Below are 12648 nucleotides of genomic sequence, written 5' to 3' on the forward strand. Positions count from 1 at the left end.
TGGAGTGTAACTCCCACAAAGACGTAAGCCGGGCCCAACCAGAGACGGGGGCTGCCCTGTTCTGCGAAGCCCTCGAGAGGGAGGCGAAGTCAGCGCCCAGCATCAAGGCCTTGCGGCTGACTACCTCGTCCACAGGCGAGCTGGAAGCGCGCCGGGAGTTGCAGAGCAGAGCGCAGCTGGCGTGCTGCGTGTTGCCGCAAACTCTCGTTTCCTCGGCCCACTGGGGACTGCCCTAGAAGCAAACCGGCCCTCCGTTCCTGGTCAGTTCCAGGCCATCTGTCCTGTGGACCTGAGTTTGCACCCCAGTCTTAGAACCAGTATGTGCTCCCCACTTTGGAGACCGTTCTTTGAGAAGTTACACATGGGCTGCCGCCCAGCCCCGGAAGCTAGTGCCCAGGGGCACGGCTTCTGGGGCGGCTGCAGGGGAGGCTCTTCCTGGAACAGCTGGCAATGTGTCTGTCTCATCGGAGCTGGAGAAGTGGAGGAGGTTGACCAACCCGCCCACCTGCCCGGGCGCCCTGAGCGGGCCTTTGAGCAACCCCGCTGACAAAGCCTCGGTGGGGGGGGGCGCATTCCAAGGGGAATCTCCAGTTCTGTTGCCCTGTCCGTTCAGATCCCACGCAGGCAGGAGGGGTGTGTCAGGCGCCCCGAGAGCCCAGGGGAGCCCTGTGGCTCCTTGGTCCCTGGCTTCCTCCCTTGGTGACGCTGCTGCTGGGCTCGGCCCTGGAGATCGGATTTGTCACTTTCTTAAGAGTTCAGACAGTCTCCAGCTACAACTTCCCCCAGAGGCAAAAAGTTAAAAAACGCCTTTGAAGAGCAGTAGTTCAGTGGAGAGGGTCATTACGAACTGTAGACAGGAAGTAGAAGGGATGAAGTGGAGATTATCTGGGAAATACGCGACTTCCTGTTTCAGGAGGGGTTTCCTGAAAGTGCAGACCCCCGGTCAGGGCTCGTGGGTGCGGGGAGCACCCCACCGCTGCCCAGTGGCATGTCCGCCTCCACGCAGGTACCCCGGCGCTTAGAGCACGCAGGCTGCGGGCCATGCTGCACACGTCCTGCCTGCCACGCTGCCTGGTTCTTCCAGCAGCTCTGCCAGGGGTGTCGGCGTCCCTAGTTTCTGAGTGAGGGACAGACGCCAAGAGACTTGCTGTTGGCCCTCACTCAGACCTTGGGCAGGAGAACTCGGACACCACGCGGTCTTCTCCACCCAGGAACGTGAGCTTGCCCCCCGTCCTCCCTGGGGAAACGGGGCTCCTGGGGGTCTGGCGTGAATGGTCGCCACTCCTTGTGGCCAGACGGTGGTGCCGGTGCTTCTCCTCCTGCGCTCACCTGAGCGGAACGTGGGTGTGGGTCGTGTCCTGGCCGTGCACTGGCTGTCAGAGGCTCAGAGGTGCTGTTCCGGTGGCCCGCTCCTGCGGTGGACGTTATGCAGCAGTGCAAATGGCCGCCGTGCCCTCGTGGGCTGCTAGGTGGGGAGGCAGGAGAGGGCGTGTGCTGCCCGTGGGCATGTTGCAGAGTCGGGGGACAGAGGGCGCAGTTGGGGAAGACGGTGAGGTCGAGACTGAAGCGTGAGGACCGGGCCTGTGACAGCAGGTGCAGGTGCCTCGAGGCTCCCAGCTGGACAACAGGGTGGGGGGAGTGGCACTGTGCCAGCACATGGAGAGCCCAGCTCCGGCGGACGAGGTCGGGGGTGGGGTGGGGCTGCAGCAGCCCAGGGGCCACAGCAGCGCCGGAGGCCGGGCCGCAGGTGGTGGGACACTCCAGGTGCTCCCTTGTGCTCACACCCTCGGGAAAGGGCGCCTTCCCTGCGTTTGTCAGCTGCAGTATTCGGGAGGCCTTTGGTGTTTGCGTGAGGTGGGTGGGGAGGCGGAGGGGCCAGGACGCTGGTCCTCGGGTGTTTCTCCAGGGCTGCTTCCCGGAGATGCCTGTCACAGGAGGGTTTGCGAGCCCCTGCGTCAGGGCCTGTCCAGCCCCGGAGGGTGGGTCTGTGATGACGGCAGCGAGGCGTCTGCAGATGGACTTGGGGTGGGGAAACCAGCCCTGGGCTCCCATGCGTCTTCATGAGTCAAGGAGAGCTGCTGCCCCCCAACACCTAGGGGGTGGACAGACCTCTCCTTCCTCACGGCTCTGGGAGGCCACGGCCTGCCTGTCCCACAGCTGGGGTCCCTGAGGCTCTGAAAATATGGGGCTTGTCCAGGGCTGCAAAGGGTTGGGATGGGGGAGGCAAATGCACTTTTCGGCCCACTTCTGGGGGTGGGCACTTCCAGTCCCAGGGGTGCAGGCCATGCTCCAGGGGGTGGGTTCCAAGCAGCTCACTGCCCGGCCCGCACTGGCCACACCTGGACTGAGGCCCGGGCTCCCCCACGGTGGGAGGGAGCATGGATCTGGGATTCCACAGGAGTGTTTCTCATCTCTGGGCTTGAAAGAAAGGTCCTGAGAACAACAGAAGCAAACGCTAGGGTGCCCCGGAGACCTGGCCTCCTTTCTGCACGCGTTCCCTGCTCTGTAACTTCCCACCGCCGACTCCAGGCTGCACTTACAGAGCTCACGTGGCAGCCCTGGGTGGGCGGGGAGACCATGGGCCCCGTCCCTGACCTCAGGCTCTCAGACGGGGAGGGCAGAAACCACTGGCTGAAAACACGCCCTAATAACAATACTAACTGAGATTCAGACCAAGCACTGGGTTTGTTAATACTTGAGTTGGGGGAGGGTGTCCGGCAGAGGTGGTGTATAGGCAGGTGTGGGGACAGCTGGTGTGGGGGGTGGCAGGTGGGAGATGGGAGGTGGCAGGGTGTGTTTGAGGGACACCTGGGAGCGGGTGCAATGGGGGAAGGGGCTTGGAGGCGGGGCTTTCGGGAGGCACCTAAGTTTACCATCGGCTGGTGAGAAGATATTTTATGGGTGCTAAAGATTTCTTGAACTGAACGGGTNTATAGGCAGGTGTGGGGACAGCTGGTGTGGGGGGGTGGCAGGTGGGAGATGGGAGGTGGCAGGGTGTGTTTGAGGGACAGCTGGGAGCAGGTGCAATGGGGGAAGGGGCTTGGAGGCGGGGCTTTCGGGAGGCACCTAAGTTTACCATCGGCTGGTGAGAAGATATTTTATGGGTGCTAAAGATTTCTTGAACTGAACGGGTCATTTCCAAGACCCGAGAATGAGTTCTGTGAGTACTAACTCGGCACAAAATGTGCCTCTTGTTGACCAACCCCCACGCTGCCCACAGAATTGTGGGGAAGAAATGACTACCCAAATTCCCCGCGGAGGAGTGCAGAGGGCTGAAGCAGGTGTTCCGATGTCCACTGCAGCAGACAGAGGACTGGACAGCTCCCAGTGACCCCTGACTGCACTGGGCGTGCCCCGAAAGGCCGGGTGGGAGCACCGGGAAGCTGGCATCGTTCTCTGCTCACTGTGGTCCAGACCTCGGCCATTAGTGTCAGGAGGGCTCAGCGAGAGCAGGGCACACCTGGGCCGAGCCAGACTAGCGCCCGGCACACCTGCGCCCGCCTCGCGCCGAGGAACAGGCCTGTACGGCACCCGGAGTGGGGCATTTCTGGGGCAGTGGGAGGGGTTGCTGGTCACCTAAAATGTGCAGGAGTTGAATGAGCACAGGACTTTGGGTCAGAGACCTGGGTGGTCCTGCTTGGCCACCCACCAGCACACGATCTTGGCAGATTTGTTACCTTCTCTTGGCCTCAGACCTCAGCATCTTTACACGGAAGATGGTCCAGTGACCCAGCAGGTCTCACTTGGCTCAGTTTGCTGATGGTCATCCCATCAGTGACAAGAGAGCCTGGTAGCTGGCCAGGTAGGGAGATGGGGAGGGTTCGATGAGTCTCTCAGAGGCTCACTCTGCTTACTCCTTTCTGCCTTCTGATCAGCAGGGCTGGAGCCATAGCCTGCGGTGGGCACCGTGGGGCTGTGACTCGGATTCTGAGCAGCCTGAGTCCTGTGCTCAACCAGAGGGAGACAGCAAAGGGTGTCCCAGTGGCAGCACGGTCATTTGCTGGGCGTGAATTGCTGGCATTCTTTCTGTTCCCAGGATGGAGGTTTAAGGGACACACCGCCACAGCAGGAAAACGGCGGCGATGAAGAAATCCCTGGGAGGTGGTGAGTCTGGTTTGGGGGGGCCAGACCATGACCTCAGAACTCAACCCTGAAGTTTGTAGTAAGACTGGCCATCCCTAGCTCACCTTCCACGCTCCCAGACACCCCAGACCCGGTGGGGAGATGAGCAAGAGCCGGGCCCCTGGAGCCGGGCTGCGCCTCCAGAGCGCTCAGGGCTACAGCTGAACCCTGTCCCCCCGAAAGAGCAGCACTAGGCTGCACCTCTGGGACAGGAAGTGTGGTTTTGCCTTGCCTTCTCGGGGAGGTTTGCAGGATGAGTCCATTGTGGTGGAGAGGACGAGGATGCTTTGTGCAGTGGACAAGGTGTGAAGTAGGATCGTGCGGATTGCACTCTCAACCTCTCCGTGCCAAGGAAGTGGGGGCTCCGCAGCACTGTTTGTCCAAGTGGGCCCCCGGGTGTAAGCGGCTCCTCGTGGGAGACTAGATTTGCTTTTCTGACAGGCATCAAACTCTGCCACCTGGTGCGCTCCGGCCTCAAGATTGGAAGCTTCTGCATTTTGCAAATTTGCCTCCTGGCAAAATGTGTCTGTAGCTCACCAAATCAATGCTCAGGGGGTTTCCAGAGCCGTTCATGGCTAGAGTGGCAAAAACTTGAGTCTGCGTGAATCCACTCCCAGCCGAGGTAAAACAGGTGGCGCCGCCATCTCGCCTCACCTGGCATGCTGTGGGCCTTTTCCGTGGTCCCCGAGCACAAGGAGGGGTGGGCCTTGCGGAGGAAGTGGGTGTTAGATTAGCGTGTTCAGGCTGACTGACAGTGCTTTCGGCCTTGCCCAACAGTATCTGTTGGGTAAGGTGTCTGGAAATGAGCACACACTGAACAAGACTGCGTGTGGCTGCGTCAGCCTGCACGCCCAGCCCTGCGCTGCCCCTGGGAGTAGTGGGCGGCGTACCCTGAACCAGCGCCCGAGGCACCTCCCTGGGACGTAGCTCTCGAGTAACCACAGGTGACTATGTTCCTCTCGGGTTTGCGCCCTCTCCCTCAGGAAGCCTGCATGCCTTGGTGTCTCGGGCCTCACGGGCCTCGCGGGCCTCGCGGGCTCTGCTCTTCCCGACTCGGGGCTCTCGTGGCCCTCTTCCCTGGTTCCTCCTCGCTCCCTGACTCTGAGGGTCGGGGTGTCCTGGGTGATCTCACTGACTCTGTGGTTTTAAACACCTGTGCATCTGCACACACTTGTGCACGTACACGCACACAAAGACCCCCTTGCCTTCTGTTTCCTGCTTTTCCCCTGAGGCTCCGCGTGGCTGTGTCCACACGTCTCCCCCTCAGCCCTCCCACATCCAGCCAAGCGTCCCTTCCTAGCCTGCTCTTCCAGCAGTCTTCGCTGGCTCCCACTGGCCCAGCCAGAAACCCTGAAGTGGTCAGGGCCGCTCACTGTCATCCACATCCCCACCCAGTCTCCACTGCAAATCCTGTTTCCTCACCTTCAAAACGTATCTGGAGTCCAGCCTGCCCTCATCTCCTGCACCGGCCCCACCAGGGGCCGAACTGCGGTAACCGAGGACCCCAACCCAGGCGACTTGAAACAGCAGCAGGGTGCTCTCTCCCAGCTCTGGAGGCCGGGAGTCCCAAATCAAGGTGTCTTCGGGGCTGAGCCCCTCTGGATGCTCCAGGGGAGGGGCCTTCCTGCCTCTCCCAGCTTCTGGGGGCTCCTGACATTCCTTTGCCTGGGGCTCCTCCCCTGTGTCCGCGTCTGTGTTGCCTCCCCTCCCCTCGGGACACCCCATTTTGATTTAGAGCCGGCCATAGGGTAAGGCTGATTGTAATTGAGATGACTACTGGGGCTGGTTCGGAAAGTAGAAGTGACTTTGTCAAACCAGGCTGTGGTGACAGTCTGTGGCTGTGACCTAACAGGTGGGGAAGGGGAGACAGCTCTGAGCCGGGGGAGCCTGGGGGCCCCCAGCCATCACTGGGTGAGAAAAGTAGCTTAATGCCCTGGCTGGTGTGGCTCAGTGGATGGAGCCCTGGCCTGGGGGCTGAAAGGTTGTTGGTCCATTCCCGGTCATGGCACGTGCCTGGGTTGTGGGCCAGGTCCCCCAGGTGGGGGCGTGTGAGAGCCAACACATCAACGTATCTCTTGTGCGTGGATGGTTCTCTTCCGTTCGCCCTCCTCCGACTCTAAAACTACACAAAAGGTTTTACTTTGTAAGTAGCAGAAGAGCAGTGCAGTCCAGTCTGATTTCTTCTCTAAGAAAATTAGGAAAAAAGACTGAAAAGCTACGTATTAACATATGAGCCTTAGTTGTCTCTGAGAAGTGTGATGGTGGGTATTTTTTATTTCCTTTTTTTTGTATACTATAACTGATACTTTAAAAAAACAATGCCTATGTGCTGAAGAGCAAAACAGAAATGATGATGACAAAGAAAGGCTGAATAAGCAAAACAACGTGAGAAAAAATGGAGGGGGGCCCCAGGCAACTCAGCTCCGCTGCAGGAGTGAGCAAGGCCTGGCTTTGCTCAGAAAGAGGGGCTGCCGTTGTGCCCGGGGTGGTGGGCGTTGGTGGGCCGGTCCCTGGTGTCGTCATCCCCGGGGACCTGCCGATGCTCGTTCTGGCCTCAGGAGGGCCCCAAGAGGGCTCGGCGAAGCACAGCTAATCATAGAATTAAGACGATAACAGTTCAAACTATTTAGCCTAAAAGAAATTACGGCCTGAAAATTGTCTTAAGTGAGTAAAGAGGTTTTAGATGAAGACACTGATCAATTGTGACCGTTTTCACAGAGGAGGTGGGGGTGGGTGGGGGTGCGGGTGGCCTTAAATTGATTGAGAGCTTCAGGAAGAGACCCTCGCCCGGGCTGACTGTGGGCGTGCTCAGTCCTGGGGGGCTACATGCAGGAGACACCGTCTGTCCGAGGAAATCCAGGGAGACTTTCTAGAAGGTTTCTTGACATTCCTATCCTAGGCTGTCTTTTTTTAAAAAAAATATTGCTATAGTTTTCTTTTTAATTTTTATGTATTTATTTTTAGAGAAAGGGTCAGGGAGGGAGAAACAAAGGGAGAGAAACACCAGTGCTCAAGAGATACGTCGGTTGGTTGCCTCTCACACACCCCCAACTGGGGACCTGGCCTGCAACCCAGGCATGTGCTCTGACCAGGCATTGAACTGGTGACAGGCCCCGTGATGTCTTGATGAAGGTGTGAACTCACCCCATCTGTTCCCGAGCAACCTGTCCTGGAGCGCAGAGCTGTCTGCATTCCTGGCCAGGTCTGGCCATGGGAGCGCTGGTGGCCATCTGCATGCTGGGCGACCCGCCAGTGCCGCTGGGACCGCTGAACCACGCTGGGACACTGTCCCTGCTGAAGGGCACTCTGGTCACCAAGAGCCCGGTGGAGTGTGAGTGGTGCACTCAGTTTTCCTTTCTCTTTGCCGAAGCCCCAGAACAGGCTCCCGCGAGGGCCGTTAGTTCTGGGGGGGTGCCTGTGTCTGAACCTGCTGTTTGCTAGTTGGTGAATCCAGACACCGCCCAGGGACGTGTCATGGCAGCTTCCTGTCCCCGAGAAACGATGGCCACAAGGGTGATGGCTTTTTCCTGGGTCGGCCATCAAGCATCAGTCACCCGCCAGGTGACCCAGCTGTCATTGTCACGTGCCAGGAGACGCCACAGAGGCCCTTTGAACCCTCTTCCCTGTCCCTCTGGCTTGCTCACTGGTGCGCCGACTAAGCGTTGCACACACATTCGCTCCGTGTTTGTAGAGAGACAGGGGTTCGACTTTCGGAGTTAACACTTCGACTGGAAGGAGGCGAGGTGACATCGGCTGCGAGAGCACAGCAGCAACTTTCATCTGCACAGGCGTCCCACGGTCACGCCCCAGGCAGTAGGACCCCTCCGTCGTCACGCTCCCTGGGTTAGCCAACCCTGGGTGGACCAGAGGTAACAGGACTTTCTCCAGCCTCTGGAGAGATGACTCGTCACCCTGACCTCACTTCCAACAACCAGCTCCCGGCACAACCCTGAACCCCTAACCCCCAGAGCCTTGTGACTTTGCCCTATGGAATCTGTCACCTACTGGCCCTCGGGGAGCTGGGGCTTCCGTTCTCCCATGGCGCCATTTGTGATCAAATAGGCAGTGTCTGCCCCCTGCAGTTCTGGGGTCTGGTGTGTGGCTCCGCCGGCCTTGAGGGGACAAACACCTTCTGTCCTGTAACAAACGTAAAACTCAGAATTATTCTGCTCTGTTTTGGTTTAGAATCCTAAAGCCGACAACGCTCGAGGCTTCAGAAAGTAAACCGATCCACGGAATTTGCATGTGGCATACTTAGAGCTCCAGAGGCCGGTTTCCTAGGAACACTTGTCATTCAAGGGCCCTGCCCACGAGCTAAGGCCGGCCCGTCACCCGCAGAGCCCCAGGCTGTCACCCCACCAAGGCGCTCCCCCCGGGGGCTTAGGCATCGCCTGCCTCCCTGGTGTACAAGCTGCTGACTATGTTTCCTCTGTGTTCGGGTGAAACAAAACCCTGGTCGCAGTGGCTCTGACTCAGGAGTCACCGGGCTGGTCAGACCACCCGAGACCCCTGGAGTTCCGTGTACTCACTAAAATCCGGCAAACCTTCATCCCCAGGACCGGGTGCTGTTCGAAGGCTCCCTCCGTCCGGTGCGGCAGGACCGAGGTCCAGAGCATCAGAATTTTCAGAACGATTTGTTCTGCGCCTCTCTCAGCATGCACTCCCCGGCCCGCTCGGTCTAGAGACCTGCTCAGGTCTGCGGCCCCCGGCTCTCTGTCGCCCGGGCCCTCAGGACATCCACTGCTCGTGGGACACCTTCGTCCATCTGTCTCCAGGAGAGCCGTGTATGTGGAAGCGACGCCATGAGAGACAGCGTGATGACTCTATTCACGAGGGGTATTCTTTTTGGAGTGTGCCTATTTTGGTCACGAAATGTGTCTCCCTGTCCTGTTTAAAGCGGCTGCTCTCCCGCTCTGGTCTTCACGCTGCTTCCCCTCCCGTGGTGTTAGCTCCTGCCCTGCGTTCTCCCACCTCGTCTTCTCAGTTTTGTGTGTGATTTTGCTCAGCTGTTTCTCACAAGTGGCACATAACAAATAGCAATTTAAAACTCAGTGGAGGAATTTAGTCCATTTATTGTGATGTCTGATGTCGTTGGTCTCACAGTTTTATCTTATCTCCTTTTTTAAATGATTTATTAAGATTTGTTTTTGCCTCCTCTTTTTTATTATCCTCATTTTTTTTGATTGGTCAAGTTTTGTTTTTAATTCTCTCTACCCATCTTGTCCCCATTCTCACTGGTAAGTGGAATTCCTCTTGTGTATCTTTTTTTCTGACTTGATTTGCCTTAATTCAGAGCACCCCCGAGTCTTTTCTCAAGAACGGAGCAGGGGCCTTGTACTTAGATCCTTGCCCTTCCCGAGTGTCTCTCCCCGATTCCCTTACATAGGCTATTGGCCAAGCAGAGGAATCTGGGGCCAGAGCCTTCTCTCCCCAAAGCCTGTCACCGGGCTCCCCACCCCCGCGCTCCAGGTGTTTCCGGTGAGGCATCTGGTGCCGGTGGAACCCTCTCCCCTGGGTGAATATTTTGTTCTCATTCTCTGGGAGCTGGACTTTGGGAATCTCACCAGATTGTGCCTGGGTGGGACTCTTTTTTGCTCTTAAAATTATCATTATTAATTTTACTTGGTACTTAGAGTTTACATTCCGACCCCCAAATTGGTCTTTATTCACCACAGAGCATTTTCTTCTGCTTGCTTTTCGAGTCTGTTTCTCCGTGTAGTTTTCTCTTCTCCTGGAACTAGAGCATTCGATTGCCAGTGTTCTCCCAGTGTGCAATACTCTGGAGTCTGTGCTCCCCAGCTCTTACATTTTCATTTACGACTTTCATTTCAGTGAACTTTTGCTCTGTGCTTTTGAGGTCAATCCGGTCATCCATCACTCAGACCGGGTTGTCGGTTGGCACCGAGTGGGGAGCTCGGGGCTGAGCGATGATGGGTGTTGGCTGTCAGCGCGTTGCATGTTTTGCACTCGTTGCTGGCGGGTGTTTGCACCTGGCGGCAGTTCCCACAGCCTCGGAGGGAGATTGCCTGGGGAGCGGGGCGGCGTCTGCCCTGAGACTGGTCCCGGACGATGTTTGCAGTCTGACTGACCTCAGGGGTGACACCGGTTTCTAGAGGAAGTGGCAGCGTTGACGTCTTTGAAGGGGCGAGGTCTCTTGGACCCTCTTGGTCGTTTCGTGGGACCACTTCCTCTTCCCTGTGTGCGCTGTGTGTGGCCCCGTGTGCTGGCCACCAGCCCACCACACGTGCTGGGCGTCGCTACCCTTTGTCCCTGGCGGAGCTTCTTCCCGGGCTCGGAGGTGCTGTTCACCCTCCCGCCTGCATCCGTTAGCCAGATGTGGGTTTCTCCCAGTTCTGGAGGCTGGAAGCCCAAGATCAAGGCGTCATCAAGTTTGGTTTCTTCTGAGGTCATTTTGGCTGGCTTGCAGGGGCCACTGTCCCTCCGTCCTCATACAGCTAGCTGCCCTCTCTCTGCGCACGTTCCTGGTGTCTCTGTGTGGGTCCAGAGTCCCTCTGCTGTTCGGGACAGAACAGGTCGGATCGGATCTGGGCCCCTGCCAACGACCTCATTCCACCCCAATCACTTCCTCAAGGCCCCCGTCAGCAAACACAGTCACAGCCCGAGGTACTGAAAGTGGGGCTTCGACGTGTGAGGGTGGGGGACCCAGCTCAGCCCATAGCACGCCTCTGAGGCTCCGCGCAGGCGAGGTCTGCAGGAGATGCTCAGCAACAGCTAGCTGGGTGTCTGGATGGAAGTCCTCCAGTCTGTTCTCTTTCCTCATTTTGACTTTGAAGCAAGCTGTGTTGTATGACATTGCACCCAGAACTTTCTTAAGATAAATTAGATGAACTGTTGCTCTACTGTCTGTTTTACCCTTAGCCAGTCAGAGTTTGTGTGAAGACCTCCGCACTGGTGTGAACACACAGTCCTTTCCTTCTTTCTCCCCCTGTTCCCCGCCGTCCACCACCGTCCTTCTGTTGCCAGTAAGGAAGTGTGCTCCGTGCCGGAAGCCGGGCTCACCGCTGGCCCCGCTGGCAAGTCCTCTGGACTCCTCCGCAGCCTCACATGAGCTTGTCTGCGGGATTTACCTGCCTTGGGCACTTCGTTCCTCCTTTTATTTCTCAGCACACTTGCCTGTTTCTCCATGTTTATTTCCGTGCTCGGCCCCAAGCTCTGACAAACTTGGCTTTTTCAAAAAGCACAGAGAAATGCATTATGCTGATGGTGTCTGTTACATGGGCTTTTTCTTCTAATTCATAATAATGAAAAGATGGAAGTAAGATTTTTCCCCTTGGCCATTTTACTCTTTTGCATTCCTAATTTTTATAGTTTGCTGTCGGTCTCCTGATTCCATTTCTGATCTCTGAAATAGCAATTTAAAACAGCTCTCCCGTGCTGTATGCGCCCCAACGGAGTTTGCTGCCGACACACAAAACGAATGGGTTCCTTATCCAAAACAAACAGCCAATGCCTGGGCGGCAGAGTCTATGCGGAGAGACGGGGTGGAGGTCTGGAGCTGGAGCCTGTGACGGGCATCGTCAGGATAACAGGCTCCCGTGGACCTAGAATTTCATTGAATTTCATGACCCGCAAGTGCGACCTGACAGAACGATGCGAGTCTCCTCTGCGCGTGGTCTGAGGGCCAAGAGAAACTCACGTCCTGGCCACACTGCACTACGAGCTGCGACCCCCACTTTCTGCACGCTCATTCTTTCCTGGCTCACGAGTGTGACTTTGCTCCCGCTGAGGCACCCTTCTTCCCCTGCTTGCTGGGAAGCTGTCCCCGATCCCCCACGGGCCTAGTGTGCTCCACGGGCCTCCCAAGATCCAAGCCCCTCCTCTCAGCACATATAAAGCGGATTGCACATGGCTAATGACCTCTCTGTCCCTCCCTTTTAGCTGAGGGTCCTTTCTGTGCCATGGACCTCTCCAGAAGCTGATGAGGCCCATGGTTCTTATCTTAGAATCATGGTTTTAATTGCATGAAATAAAGCACATTGGGTCCTGGTTCAGGGCAAGGCGGACCCAGTACCTCCCGCCCCGTCTCCCAGTGAGTGCCACTCGGAAAAGCAGGCAGGATGCGTGGGGGAGTGGCTGGAAGACTCCAGACAGTAAATGGTAGCTGGCAGGTTGGAGAGGAAGAGAGAATCCGAAGGCCTCCCGGTGAGTTACCACCCCTCCCGCCTCAGAACCAACCAGCCGGGACGCAGCACAGCCCGAAACCCAGATGGGAACCAGCTGCCCGTAGACAGAGTGGGGGGGTGGGGTGGGGGGGTCTGGGGGGAGCCAGAGGGAGGGCTCCTAACGCTTAGAAGGAGCGGAGAAACCCCCTGGTTCCTTTTGTTTTCTCTTTCCTCCATTCTCTGCTGCCTCAGCCCGAGCCATCCCGTCATGGCGTGAGAGCTCCCCGGCGCCTGAGCCTAGGGAGGGAGTCTCCCCTCTGTTTGGGGGAGCCATGGCCCCGAGTGTGGGGGCCACCCCCGTGCCTTTCCCTCTGAGTCTGTCTCCACTGTCCCCTGGACGCAG

Source organism: Sturnira hondurensis, unplaced genomic scaffold (genome assembly GCF_014824575.4).
Source record: "Sturnira hondurensis isolate 20B ecotype Veracruz unplaced genomic scaffold, ASM1482457v3 Scaffold0002640, whole genome shotgun sequence".
NCBI lineage: Eukaryota > Metazoa > Chordata > Mammalia > Chiroptera > Phyllostomidae > Sturnira > Sturnira hondurensis.